The sequence below is a fragment of the Pteropus alecto genome, unplaced genomic scaffold, assembly GCF_000325575.1.
Source record: "Pteropus alecto unplaced genomic scaffold, ASM32557v1 scaffold106, whole genome shotgun sequence".
Lineage (NCBI taxonomy): Eukaryota > Metazoa > Chordata > Mammalia > Chiroptera > Pteropodidae > Pteropus > Pteropus alecto.
This window is the reverse complement of record NW_006442103.1, coordinates 17595752-17610733: the sequence shown is the minus strand read 5'-3', so window position 1 is coordinate 17610733 and position 14982 is coordinate 17595752. Positions and strand designations below refer to the sequence as shown.

The following is a 14982-nucleotide window of genomic DNA, read 5'->3' as shown; positions in this document are numbered from 1 at the left end:
TACACTCTCGGAGACCACAAACCACAATGCATTGGACTTTTCTAGAAGGGTGGGAGCAATAAACATATTCCTACAGGGAGACACAGCCTCACAGAGCCCAAGAGACCAGCCAAGGAGAATCTTCCACCCACAAAGAGGAAGGTGGTAACGTCCTTCACTTCCTCTGTGGTTTTAACCTAAACCACAACTCCTCCCTGTTAGTTATAAGTCTTTTCTTTACATACACTCAGACGCGTGTTAGCTTTCTTCCACCTAATATGTCACTCCCCTCTCTGTCATGTGGAAAAATAGCATGTGCTTCTCTCCCTCCAGAGAAATCTTCTCCGGGACACAGGAGCGGTTCCGAGCTGCTCTCACAGCCCATCCATTCTGCCCATAGCTGCCGGCACGAGGGTCTGGAGGACCAGACTCCCTCCGATGCCCAGGCCTGTGGCTCGGAGGCAGAGACGAAACTTCGGAGGAAGAAACGCCCTGTACACACCACTTAAGTGAAAGAGGAAAAACGTTCTGCCCTGAACTCAGAAGATCAGCGTTTCCAGTTGGAGATAAATGGAGAAACTACAATGTCTTGTTTTAGTTTCGCTTTTTTTTTTTTTTTTTTTTTTTAAAGAAAGGAGAAAGAAGAATGAATGAAAGCAGAAAAGGAGCGCAATGCTCAAGTCAAGGAAAGGAAAATCGGAAACCACCCCCCGCCCCAAGGTGGTGGGTTCAGGAAGGTGGGCAGACTGCTGTCTCCCGCTGCCGCTGTGGTTCCCGAGTTAATATTTGCCAGACTCGGCCAGCCAGTGCCGCTGGGATAATGGGCTTGCTCCACATCACGTGGTTCTCCATCTCGGCCCAGGGAAGGATTTCAACCATATCGCTCACAGCTCTCATTACTTTTGAGGAAATGATCTGCCTGAGGAAAGCAGCACAAACCATAAACACATTTACTTAAACAGGCAAAGCTGTTAGGTGTACCCCTCAACCTTAGTTGCCGATGACCAAGTCTGGAAGGGCACTTCCCAGAGTGGATCCCAGAGCCCCTTCGGGTCATGGGCTCTGACCTGGGAGGGTCACGCTCAGGTGTAACTTTCACACCTGAGCAGAAGAGCCGTCAGTTTCGAAGGAAGAATTTATGAAGTAGCGCCCATGTCGACCGATATTGTCTATTCCATGTCATAACAACAACGACAGCAGCAAAAAAGGATATTCTCTGCCTTTGAGAAGTCTCTAATCTTGTTAGGGAACCGATACGCCCCCAAATCAGAATTCTAAGGCTGGAATCATTTGATCCTTCCTCGCCCTTTCATCTTTTAAATTAAACAACAACGACGACGAACATTGAAACCCAGGGAGGCTGAATGACCGTCTTTTGTCATTCAACTAGTAAATGAACAGAGACAGAACCCAAGTTTCCTAATTCCAAGCCTGGGTACCTCGCCCTTTTGCTTCGCTTACACTTCAAAGGGAAGAGCTCGAGCAAATAACGACACAAGTTAATGTGATGCGAACCATGTGTACAGAAGTATTATGGAACGCAAATTAAAGGAATGCCAAGTCTGAACTGAATTAGTCCAGAAAGGTTTCTTGGAAGGAAGGTCTGAAGGATGTGATGGAGAGGAATGGCCGGAAATTCAACCACCGTTCTCTGAACGCCTAGTGTGTGCAAAGCATTGGCATAGAGAGCAGGAAGCACAAGAAGACGGATGCCACATGGTCCCCGCCCTAAAAGACAGCAGGACTAACGAAATTTACTAATGGTTGAAAGGAGAGTAACTGAAGTAAGGTACACAGTTGTCCCTTGGCAGGAGGAGAAAGGCGGATTCTTGGAAATATTAAAATGGCAAAGAAAAGCTGGCCAGGAGCTGGGAGGAGATGTACCGTGAGAGGGAGAACTCAAATTGTATTAGGGTTTCACGGAGAGGGAAGGTTTTCTAAATTTAAGCTGAGTAAAAGGAAAGCAATCAATTAACTTAGATGATTTGTCCGTCTTATGGAGTATAGCCTGATTCATTCAGAGCTTGATACCATGAAGACGTTAACAGAGAGAGAGAGAGACAGAGAGAGACAGAGAGAGAGAGAGAGAGAGAGAGAGAGAGAGAGAGAGAGAGAACCATTGAGAGAGAGAGAGAGAGAGAGAGAGGGAGAGAGAGAATTGGTAGAAAAACTTTGAAAGCACTGCTCCAAAGCTCATACTGGTAAAATGGCAAAGACAAAAGGGGCCTTTGAGATCAATTGGTCTAACATCTATCATGAGAAATGGAAAGATCGAGGTCCAGAGAAACAAAGCAAAAGCTTATCTTTCCACTCAGGGAAGAAAAAAGGGTTGAGCCCCAATCTAGAGCCACTTTGTTCTCTAGCAGTGATATTTTCTAAGCCAAAAATTGAGGCGCAAAATACAAGTGCGTGGAACAGAATATTTAACATGAAGACAAAAGGTTGCTGTGGTCCTAGATGATGCTTCCGGAATGTTCCATCGCATTGGTCCTTTTGTTTGCCAGAGGCACATTTCGGAAGAGAATCACACTCTACTCAGTCATGAGCGCCTTCGACAGTCATAAAAGAAGCATCGGCATCTATTTCCATTCGAGGCGAGCCCTTGGTGAAAAGAAAAGCTACCGGGACTATAGGCAAGACTTTGAAAAACAAAATGACGCGATGAAGAGCTTAAGACTATCGGTTCCCAGGGCGCCAAGTTTTCTACAGAGCCTACCATGTGCGGGGCTCAATGAATTCTAAATATAAACTATAGTAAGCTGATGATGACCTTGGCTAGTGCATGCCTTGGATATCATAAGGTACTCGTACTGCGACAATTTTAACCTGGGTTTATTTTTTTACTTGTATAAATGCAAATCCAATTATTTTAATACCATGGTTAGATCATTTCTATTTGTTCAAAAGCCAAAAAAAAAAAAAATCCCAAATATTAGTATAATAACTGCAGGAAGCTTTGTGGATTATTCTTGCACTAAAATAGTCATCCAAGATATGCGTCAAGCCCTGTCCACACAAAATAACGTAATGATGTCCTTTATATAGACTTTTCTCTCTCGATGGTCCTAGATTAGCATGAATTCATCCTCACTTTCTCATCTAACTTCTCTAATGACAGAGACCGACAGTCAGTTAAATTGCTCACAGTGGCTGGGACCCATCATCTCCGCCTCATTATGCTGGTATCAGAGAGCCGTATGGCACTGTCTCCCTAAGAGTTAGTCAGAGCAGAAAAACCCAGGAAGACTCAAGACTCACACTTGATGACGTCACCATTGTCGTAAGCCAAGCAGCATGTCTCATTCATTAGTGCTATATTTCAAATTTCAATCCATTACCACGATGTTTAGTTTTGCACGAAAATAGACTTACAGAGCTTTGTGCTTTCGGTTTCTGTGTGTTGAATTTCTCATTCTCACTTCCTGTCTTTGCCTACACTAAGGAAGTGAGCTAATTCACCTTTATGATTCAGTGTGTGCTATGGTGTTGCATCAAGAATTATTACCTTTTAGAATGTATAGATATGCATGTGCATAGGATATCTCCAGAAAGATATATGAAAAATTGGTTATCTCTGGAGTGGCTAAAGCGAGGGACAAAGTGGAAGGGGGCCTTTTCATTTATACCCTTTTGTGAATTTTATAGTTTGTGGAAGCATCATCTACTCATTAAAAAAATGTTTAAGAAACTTTTCAATGAGTCAACAAATATCCTCGTTGAGCTTCTTAATCCCTCAATATGTTTCATCAGTGACCAAGATTAAATAGCAGTCGATTCCCAACGTTTTAAAGGCATTGAATCCACTCTGATCTAGCCTGTCTTATTCCTCCACAGTGCATCATGTGCTATATTTTTTTTAAACATCAAGCAAAATCAATTTGAAAAAAAAAAAAAAACCTCCTGAGAATTTTATGTCACCGTCCAAAATAACTGGACGTTCTTGGGGTGTGTCAAAACCGAACCTGGGATTCTGAGAGTGTTAGTTACTTTTTCTAAATCTGCAGAATCCAATGATGTATGAATGCACATCTATCTGGTTTACTTTCATTTCCTAGGGTTTATCAGATCCGATGACCAATTATTTGCACATGGGCAAAGATATCTAAATTATAACACAAGGTCAAAGCATTAAAAAGGTAAATATGGTGAACGGTTAAAAGATCTTTTGCAAAATTGCAACACAGCCTTTTGAAATGAGAGGGAAGAAAATCTATTCCCCTATTCCTGCCCCAAATAGACATTCATTGTACTTGTACGACCTAGAAACTTAGTTTTGGAATTTCAAACACTCAAAACAAGAAGCGTGGTACAATGAAAAACACGCAGACTACAGAACCACACAGAGCTGAGTTTGAATCACGCAGCGTGTTAGTTGAGTGACTTCTGACAGTTCGTTGAGATCTTATTTGTCAAACACCTACTACGCAGCTGGCACTTCGCAAGGTGCTGGGCGCTGGGCACAGAGCAGTGAAGGAGGCGACCGATGAGTTTATCATTTGGTGGGGAAGAGGGATGATAAGATTACAAGGAAGTACATGAGGGAAAAATGACGAGGAGCCTAACCTGGTCTAGTGGTCGGAGGTGGCCTTCTGGAGGAGTGACGTTCAAGGTGAGACCTGAAGGGATGACCTTGGAGTTGACCTGGTGAAGCCACTCCCTCATCTTCAGGTTCTTGTCTGTAAAACAGGGATCGTGATAGCTACCTCAGCGGTTTTCTCTAAAGATTTGATGAGTTTTGATGTTTAAAGCATTGAGCACAACATCTGGCACATAGTAAATGCTCAATAAATGATAGCTTTTGTTATCTGTTCTTTTCGTCCAGTCTCCTTCGCGTTATATACGAGGCAGCCCTCAAAAGTATAAAACTTACCAAACGGCCTTTCGGCCAAATACTTATGTTTTTAAGTTTTTCAATTCTTTACGTTTTAAATCTCTTGCACACACTACACGGGAGTGGACAGATGAGCGGACCTAGTCCACATTCTCTCGGTAGGCATGCCCTCGGCTCAGGGCTGCATATTCACCATGACCATGGAGGCAGGTCCCCAGATGTCTTCTGTCACGGGGTTAACACGTTGTATGAGTCAGATCTCAAGTCCTGGCCCCCTCCAAGGCTGTTGGGTCTCCCCATTTAATCAGACACAAGACAAATCGCGTGCTGTGGCAGAGGCGTACAAACACGCTTTAATTACAATATTGTAACACCAATTAGAGATCTATCTAATCGAGGACTCGGCACTTCCTGCTTGGATATTACTCCCATGTTGGGATAATTACTGCTAATTAAGCTTGGAACTAATTAGGCTAAATGATCTCATTTATACCAACAAAGATGACTTCTAGGAGTTCATAAGAAAAACCAGGGTGATTTTATCATTCCTGGACTCTGTGGCATTTCACAATGGAAAAAAAAAAAACAAACAAACACCATCCCCTGCCATCGAGGTGCACAGACAGTCTGTTCCCCTGGAGTTCCGGTCCCAGATGGCAGTAGGATCCTCATTTGTCTACACGGATTCTCCTATACGGTGAAACAAATGGTGTCAGAACACTGTCCACTCAAATCACACCGAGTCCACAAGCGGCAACCGCGGCCTCGTGAAGGGGCAGCCACGAAGAGCAGTGGCAGCGGGAAAGGGTGGCCACCCAAGTCTCGTTCAGAGTCCCTTTTGCCACGTAGAGAAAGGATGCGTCTGGGGCTCAGTCAGACAGATCTGGGTCTGGGTAAATTATTTATTCCACCTAGGCCTCGGTGTCCGTCTCTAGCTCAGGAATGATAATGACGCCACGGAGTGTTCGGGTGAGAGTCGGTAAGATAGCACGTATGGAATGAAGGGTGTACTTGGCACACGGCCCTCGGTAAGTGATAGGAATTTCTTTTTCTTCGAGGCACCTTAATACCCACTTCTGAACTGGACCTACATCTTCCCTGTCTTGCTCCTCCCTTGTGGCACAGCGCGGTGGCCGTGGAAAGAAGCACGTGGCAGGGAGTTAGGGAACCTGGTAATTTTCGGGTTCATCTCTCCCTAGCTGCATGACGAGCGAGTCCGTTCTCCTTTCACGTTGACTGGTTCACGTGAATTTTCTTAACCTTTCCAGAAATACTACCCATTTTCCAGGTGAGGAAACTGAGACCTAAATAATTTCCAAAAACAAGTAAACAAAAACCCCTCACGGCTCTGAAATGACAAGGTCAAGGACTGAACCCAGGTCTCACGCCAGAGCCCTCCTTTTGCTGTAATTAGTGTATTCATTGTTACGCCGAATTGCTTTTTTTTTTGGTCCTTGCCGTCTGTAACTGAAGGAACCAGGGAAGACATCTCCAAGGCCCCTTCCGTTGCTGAGAATCTGTGTTCCTGTTCCATGGGGTGAGCCTCTCGACCTGATTCTTAGCCAGCAATACTCAATTAAGAAATCTTTACTGCGCATCGAATACACGCTCTATCCAGTCCCGTTTAAGAAATATGCCTAGCCCTGAAAATATTATCCACTGTTATCTCAAGTATCTGTTAAAAAAAGAATATGATCAGACATTTGGGGGGCCAAAGGCCTAAACTAGGGGCAGGGGCATAAGATTAAATAAGAGAACAATAGAACTCCCGAGGATCTCAGGATTTAGAGGAGAAAAGAGGCACACACACGAAATTATAATGAAACAAAGTAAGTCCTCAAAGAAGTATGGACACAGCGCTGGATGGAGAAAGAAAATGCTGAATCTGGAGACATCTTTAAGGTGGAGTCAACAGATCTCGTCACTATTTGGATGTCGAAGGTAAAGGGGTGAAAGCATTCAGTGAGTTACTAGCTGGGGGAAAGGAGGCTGGATGGGAGGTGGTGTTATTGAACTAGGACGGGGAAGACAGGAAGAGATTTCATCTGTTTAGATGAAAGTGAATGTGTTTTTTTTGTGCTCCAGGGACCCATGGGAGATCAAAGTTGAGGTGTCCATGAGCAGCTGGAAATGTGTCTAGAATCCAGGAGAGAAATCAGTCGGGGGGGTGGGGGTGGGCAAAGGGATAAGATGAGGAAGGGGAGCGAAAGGCTTTGAAAGGTTTAACCAATTTCGAGTGGCTAGGGCTTGGACTTAGTCACAGAAAAAAATATGATGCGCGAAACTGTCTCCTCTCTGTCCCCTCTCTGTCCCGCTCTTGGCCACATTTCCATTGCTCACATCCTCAAGGTACACACGAGAATTTGAAAACCTGATTCCCCTAAGAAGATGACCCTGCAAAGCTCCCACCCGCCCCACCTGGTGGAGCTGCTTTGACCCAGGTCCCAAACGGCTTCGAGCTGTCAGAGGAGCTGGCCCTCGCCGGCCGACGTCTCGCCGACTTTTGGGGGGATTTGCACCGTCGACGCCTCGGGGCCCCCTGCAGTTCCCTCCCTGCCGTGTCTTCCAGACGCCACCTTCCTCCTTCTCCCCCTCTCGCTTTCTCTCAGCTTCCTTCGCCCTTTTCATCAAGCACTGGGCCTCCCCAGGGCTGCAGCCCGAGACCTCTTTGCATGCGGCGCGCTCTTCCCGCATGATTTTCCAGAATTTCAACCGCCGCTTATAAACAGACGGCTCTCAAACCAATATCTCTAGACACCCGTTGGCCACGAGGCTGGCGCACAGCAAGGACGCGGTCAACGTCTGTCCGCTGAAACAAACGCTCTCGCCGGATGTTTTCAACCACGGGCTCCACTAAGGCATCGGCTTCAGCGTGTCCCACAGTCTTCGGATTCAACATAAACAGAACGAATCTCCTCCTGTGGCTCATCTTTCTTTTATAACTCCTCCCCCTCCCTTCTTAAAAAAAAATTCAGAAAATGACACCTTTAAAACGCAGGTGCTGAAGCTGGAAGGCAGAGTCTTCCTAAACCCTTCCCGCTCTCCCTCCCTCCCACCTTGTCTTACGGATTCGACCTCCAAGACATTTGAAACAGGCCCCTTCTTCCTCCTCCTTCCCACTGCCACCTCTCTCGGTATCTCCGTCCGGCCTAGCCCTATTCCAAAGTACTGTCGCAATCGTACAGGATAAAGTTCACATTCCTTGTCAGGGGACGGTCCCTTTCTCTTCCGGCCCCTTGCTCACTTCCTTCTACTCGCTCCGAAAATGTTTCTTTTCAAGAAAACAACTATTTACTAGGAAGCCTTGTTCTCAAATAGCGGTATGACTTCGCACACTCTGTTCCCTGTTCCCGGGCGCCTTTCCTCCACTCGCCTCCACCCACGCCCCCCGTTCGTTCACCCAGAAGACCCCTTAGACGTGTAAAGCCCAGTCTACGACGTGTCTCCTTCCCCTGCTTCCCCCGGCTGTCTGGTGTCCACCTTCCCTCCTCCAGGCTTCTGGTAAGAATTCTCTTCAAAGCTACTTTATGGGTTTATTAGTCACTACTTAACAGAATATGCTTCCTGAAGGGAAGATATTTCTCTTACGGTTCTTAGGGACCCCTGTCGTCTGGCACAGTGGTGGGTACTCAGGGAATGACTGAATAAATAAATATAAATAGATGAACGAGAACGCTGGGAGAAATGAGACAGACATACAAAAAAGCCACGGAGAAAAATGTAAGCACGTGCATGACGATGCCTCTAAAGAAACGGCACCTTCTCTCAGAATGCCCCCTGCTAGGGCCTGGAGAGAAGGTGGCCTTTCTTCAAAGATGTCCTCAAGTCTGATTACGTCACTTCCTACGTCTTTTAGAAGGGTCTGTGGGAAAGAGAGAAGTGGGTAACAGAAGATGGCTAATAGGCCTCTTGAATTTGTCTTCCTCTTGCATCCTGTCACTTTCTATATTTAAAAAAATAAGTAAACGGTTCCCCCTCAGATGGGTGTATAGAAAGCACAAACTATTCATTTTTGTTCTGATTGCATCCAAGTGACGTGACTGAGAAATTGGTTTGTTTTGCTTTTTTTTTTTTTTTCCCCAACAACCTCTCTGGTTAAGCATTGCCCAGGCGAAATGTAATGAAAGGAGAGATTTAAGCGTTTAGAAGCTGAGACAAATGATACACTGTGATTCCTTACAATTCTGAAACTTTGCGATCCTACGAAGCCCCCAGCATTCTGGATTGTGTCGACTGTGTCCGTCAGCAGAACATTTGTTAGGAAGAATTTGCTCTCTTAGGTTTCAAAGCCCTTCAAGACTGTGGAACACATCTCCTATGAGCTCATTTGACCGCAGTTTTGCCTTAAAGCACTTCCATCCTAGGACAGAACCCTACTGGGAGAAGTAATATGGCTAGAACTTTCTTGGGAAGAGTGAGTAGCTTGGACTTCTAAAAAGATAAGGTGCTGGCTACAGAGGTAGGTGGGATCGTGAACTATTTAAAGATTGGCATTCAAGGGCCTCCATGAGGTGACACCATGCTTTGTTCAAGGAGGGGGTGTGGGGTTTGCTAGTGTCTGTGCAAGTGAGTTGCAGGGCAGTGTGCCTGCATTTGAAAGTATAATTATTAGAGCTGAAAAGGAAGATAAAATTTGAAATAGATAGGAGGCAGTCGAAGGGGAAGGGCAGTCAGACCTGCTGGGTCACTAGGAATGGCGCCCTCAAAGCAGATTAAAGGGATCTGTACATTGGGAGGAGGGAGAGATCAGTTTCTGAGATCGAGGGGGGGGTGGGGGTCTTAGGACAAGGACGGAGCTAAGCTCCATGATGCAGGAACGCTCCCTGATTTCACTTCCCGTGGTCTCATTATTTCCTCATAGAATTTCTTTCAACAGAGTTAGACATTATTTCCCACTGAGGGTCAGCTACATGCCAGGTTTGACGCTTTAAAAATATATTGATTTTTGTACCATTAATAGTTGAGTATATCTAGTGTTTTTAAGTGAAGTATTTTCTCCTGGCTTTTACTTGACTCAAAAAAAAAAAGAAAAAGAAAAAGAAAAAAGGAATGAGTTCCATTTTGTTTTTCCCTCTGAAATTTCCCTTAGGCAGATACCAAGTATGTGTGAAACGTCAACTCAGTTAAAATATATTGGCAATAAGTTATTTATGATTATGAAAAGCAGGCCAGAATAGAATTCTCTTCTTAAACTTGATGATAGGAATATGTCAAGGAAATTTTTTAAGTCTCTTCTGAAAAACTTAGCTTGATTTCCTAGCTTCTGTACATGAATTCACTCTTACAAGAAATCACTATCAGATAAAGATGTGGTACATAGATACAATGGAATATTACTCAGCTGTAAAAGAGAATGCAATTTTACCATTTGCCATGACATGGGTGGACCTAGAAGGTTTTATGCTAAGTAAAATAAGTCAGAGAAAGACAAGTACCACAGGATGTCAATTATATGTGAAATCTAAATAAACGAACAAACGAAACAGAAACAAACTCATGGATAGAGAGAACACTGGCAAACATAGTCGATCATATCGTAATTACTATGTATGGTGTCTGGTGAGTGCCAGACTTATTGGGGGGGTCACTTTGTAAGGTAGACGAGTGTCTAACCACTAAGCTGTACACCTGAAACTAATACAATATTGAATGTCAACTGTAATTGACAAAAAAATGTTTAATTTTCCTTAATAAAAAAAGAAATCATTACCAAAACCAATGGATTTGTCAAATCCACTTGTTGGAGGGGTGTGTGTATGTGTGTGAGAGAGGACGGAAGGTTTTAGACAACAAGAGAGAAAAAAAGAATACAACATCACTTCATTAAGTCAGATAAAACCGCTAACAGATAGCGTTAGTGTTGGAGTGAACTCTGTTCCCCACGTTGAAAGAGGCCCCTTCTCCCTCCTCACCACCCAGACTCTCTCCCACAGGGTCCAATTCAACGTTTTTTTTGTAGCTTCCATACCAGATAAGTCAATAAAAGATGCCTGATGCAATAACCTCACACATCCAGAATCATTGTATGATTAGTTTCCACCTAGCGTCCCCCCTGTTCCAGCCACATGGGACACCATAGACATACAGAAACATGCGCAGTTAGGCCTAAACCTCTCCACAGAAGACAAAAACCGATGAAGCTTTAGCTTCGAGGCCTCTCTCTTTCACAGGCCTCCTCCAAGATCCTGTACCTAAATATTTTTGAATATTCTTTATCAGGAAATTTCCCTGAATTGAATCAGCGTCAGGCGCCACAAAACGTGGACCCACCTCTGCCTGTACATGTATGTTTTCCTCAGGTACCCAGCTAGCCCCCTTCCCAGCGATGCCCCAACGGCCACTTGACCTGAAGAGCGGAGCCCTTGCTTGGTCGGTCCACACACACACACAGAGCAAGGGCGACCACGCAGCTCAGAGTTTCTGGCTCACTTCCTACTTCAAATGTACCCTGTTGTCCTAGAAATGCTTTTATATCAACCAGATCCTTCGTCTTGATGACAAGTTTTAAAAATATGCCGCCACCCCCCACCTATACCTTTCCAATAGTAAATAGATTGGGCCCTTGATTGTAGGTTCTCAGTGAAGATTCATCAAAGGGAAAAGAATTTTCAAAACCAGTAATCTAGGGTCCTCGCAACGTGGGAGTTGCAAGTGTTGACCTGGCTACCTAGGAAAGGGCTGGCGAGAGGATGGGATGGGGTGGGCGGAGCTGGAAGGAAGGCACAAGGTCAAGGTCAACACCGGCACCTACTATGTACAAGAGCTGTGAGCGCTTTGCATCCATGTTGCATATAACTCTGGGAACAATAACTCCCCCTGGCAGTGGGCTGAAAGAGCCAAAATTTCATGAGTTAAATGAGTGGAAAGAGAAAGAGAAGCCAATCGCCCGGAATCGGAGCTGGTCCAGGGAAGTTATTCGAAAGTCTGAATCCCCGAACACTCTGGTTCTCATGGCAGCCAGCCTTCCAGGGCATCTGTGACCTAACAGAGACAGCCGTGGGAGCGTGTGCTCTCCAGCTTCCCGCAAATATCGTCACCGTGCGGGCTCGCCAGCAGCACTGGCCTATCCGGAGAAGGGTGGGGGGTGACAGGAGCAAGCGACTTGTAAATTCTGTCTCGGGCATGTTTTCTTCTGCGATGGTTGGTGTTGGCAGGTGGAACATAAACCTACTCTCACTCACGTGTTCACAGTCACACTGTGGAAGGGACAGGGGCAGAGAGATCCCACTTCTGTGGGCTTAAATCTTCTCGTGTATAGAATTAGGAAGTCGGAACAGACGATGGCTAGCGTTCTGTCGAGTCTTGATATTCTACCATGAGGTTTTTGGCAAGTCCATCCATCGGGTCTCGATTTTCTCAACTAAAGAACAACTAGCTTGGTTTTACTGCGGCTATAGCATTATAAGAAAGCACGGAGATGCGGAACTCAAGAAAATCAACGGCAGGGCTGTCCAATGGAACGTCCCCCAAAGACGGAAATGTCCTCGACCTGTGCTGTCCCCTACGGTGCATGTAGCTACTGAGTACTTGAGGCGAGGCTAGTATGACGGAAGGACTGCATTTTTAATCTTATTTAATTTTAATTCATTTAAATGACCACATGTGGATATTGGCTACCCCTATCGAAGAGGGCAGAGAGCAACTTCATTTAAGATAGAACTTTAAGGATAAAGATAAAAGAATAAGCGAGTCGTTTGAGAATTGTCTCAGCAGAAGAATAAAGGGAGGCATGGGTTTAACTCTGGTGACTACGAACAGAACATTATTATCGTTTTAGACCTTCTAAAAAGAAGGATAGACTCTCATTTTGCAATGATGGCGCTGATAAGAATACCTCACAACTACACATCATTTTATGCTCTCGAAAGTTCTTTCGTGGCTATCACTTGAGCCTCACCACAAGCCTGTGATGGGGAAGACAAGTAACAGTACCTCCTCCTAGATGAGGACGCTGAGACCCCAGTGCTGGCCCAGCGTCCCAGACTTCAAACAGTAACGAAGGAGTAATTTAAAGCAACCATTTCACACTTCATTTCTCCAGTTCCTTTCACGGACGGTGCAAGCTCTGATCGGTGCAACCTCTGATCTTCATCACAGAAGTGGTAACAAATTACACAATACTCCTAAACACGACGAGAATGGCAAAGAGGAGGAAAAGCAAGGGACTCGATACTCCACCAGCGAGATAACCAAACGCCCAAAGAATCGAGAGTTAGTTGTATCTCTTATGAGAAAAAGAAAGCAATGAAAAAGGAAGTCCTACTGTGTGCCAGCTGTGTTACGGACACAATTCTGCGAGCCGGTATTCTCGGCAGCGTTTTCTTATTGAGAGAGATACTAGTCTGAGATCACACACCTATCGGGGGCACAACTGGGGTTCTGTTCTACAGATCCGGGCTGTTCCCCAAAGTCACATTCGGGTTCAAAGGAAGATAAAGATCCTCACCCGCTTTCCACCCGCCCCCCCCCCCAAACGCTCCCCCACACAGCCCCCATCTCCCCCACACAGACCTCATCACAGAGGACGCTGCGAAGCGGTTAAGCGTGCGGGCTTGGGAGTCACTCGGCCTGAATTTGAACTTCAGATCTGGCATTGTGCAGTGGGGTCTCATGTTTCCTCAAATGCAAAATTGGGGGATTTTTTTTACCCGCTTTACAAAGTTTTGAGGTGGATTAAGTGAGAAAATGTATGGCAACACCGAGGACAGTGCCTGGTACAAGTGCTTAGTGAAAAGTAGTTGTGAATATTTTACATTATTATTAAGGCACTGCAGGCCTTGTGGGCAGCTCTAGGACAGGAATTCCAAAACTCCTTTATAGAGGAAGGATTCGCTAACGCCTACCAAAGAAGACACTCTCTGGAGGACAAAGGACACTCGCTTGGACACTGTAGGTTAAGTTGAGGGCTGTGGCTGAAGCAGAAGCAGCTGATGCCATTGCTCAAAAACGCCCAGGAGCTGCTTTTCATCTCCCGTAAGACAGGTGCCACATACCCCGGTCCTTGCTGGCCGTCTCTACCTGACCGTGACACCTGCGTGAAAAGCCAGCCTTCCTCGAAGAGAAACCATTCATTCATTTATTCATTCATTCGACAACAGCTGACACGCGCTAGGCCTGGTTCTAATAATCTGTTATGAACAAAACACACTCTTAAATTTCACTTTTGATAGAGGGAAACGGACACAAAATAAGCAAATGAAGTTGATTTCAGATTATGGTTAAGTGCTGTAAAGAATTAAAAGCAGGATGATGTGATTAAGAGTGTCTGCGGGTGAAGGGTATCGTAATTGGTCATCTCTGAGGAGATGACACTTAAGCGGAGACCTGACCAACAAGAAAAGGCCAGTCATGTGACAGCAGAGTGTTCTGGGCAGAGGGTACAGCAAATGCAAAGGCCCTGAGGTAGAAAGGAAGTTGGTGCTTTGGAGAGACCGAAAGGCCCGTGGGGCTCCGGCTGAAGCACTGGAGAGTGAGTGATAAGGGAAGAGGTTCGGGCAGACCAGGGCCCAGATCCTGTAGAGGTGATGCCGGGCCATGGTAAGGAGTTTGGGTTTTATTCTAAATGCAGTGGAATGGCGTTTAGAGATTACTAAGCAAGGGAAGCAATGAAATCTGATTTGCCTTTTAAAAAGATTATTCCTAATCCTGCCATCCCCTCGCCCAAGCACACAAGTGCACTCACCCATTTTCCCGTAAGAGCCTCGTCCTTTTGCCACTACCTGTCATGTGTGAGTCTCTCCCCGCCCCTCCTCCACCTTTTTTTTTCACCCCCCATAATCTACTGCCAAATCCTATCACATCTGCCTCTGGTGCTTCCAAAGTTCAGCCCTCCCTTTGCATTTCCACAGCCATCGCCCTAATCCGGGTCCTCAGCCCTTCTCACAGGAGCCCCGTAGCTCTCCAACTGGCCTTCCAGGCTCTCGTCTGACCCTTCCGCCCCACATACCCCTGGAGGTAAATGCTCCAAAAGTAAAGCTCTGCTTATGTCGCTTTGAGGCTCAAGAACCTTCCATGGCTCCCCACTGCCCAAGAGACCAAATGACAGTTCTCTAAGCCCAGCGTTGGGGTCCCCCGCCACGCATCCTCAGGTGCTGTTCCTTCAGACCCGCCTCCACCCATCCTACGCTTGGGCCGCATGGTCTCCTCGCTCTTCTGGGATCTTGCCTGGCTGT

At 45.7% G+C, this 14982-nt stretch overlaps 1 protein-coding gene across 12 annotated transcripts in view; it reads right to left on the bottom strand.

The window, feature by feature from the left end:
• BCL9 (B cell CLL/lymphoma 9) overlaps nucleotides 1-14982 on the bottom strand; it is a 77245-nt gene that overhangs the window by 42338 nt on the left and 19925 nt on the right. For 5 of the 12 annotated variants that reach the window (XM_025052171.1, XM_025052170.1, XM_025052174.1 and 2 more), the window contains exon 2: nucleotides 4543-4655. The exons of the other annotated variants lie outside the window; for them this stretch is intronic. The gene's annotated coding sequence lies outside the window, so the exon portion shown is untranslated. The remainder of the gene's footprint in view (nucleotides 1-4542; nucleotides 4656-14982) is intronic. 12 annotated transcript variants of the gene reach the window in all.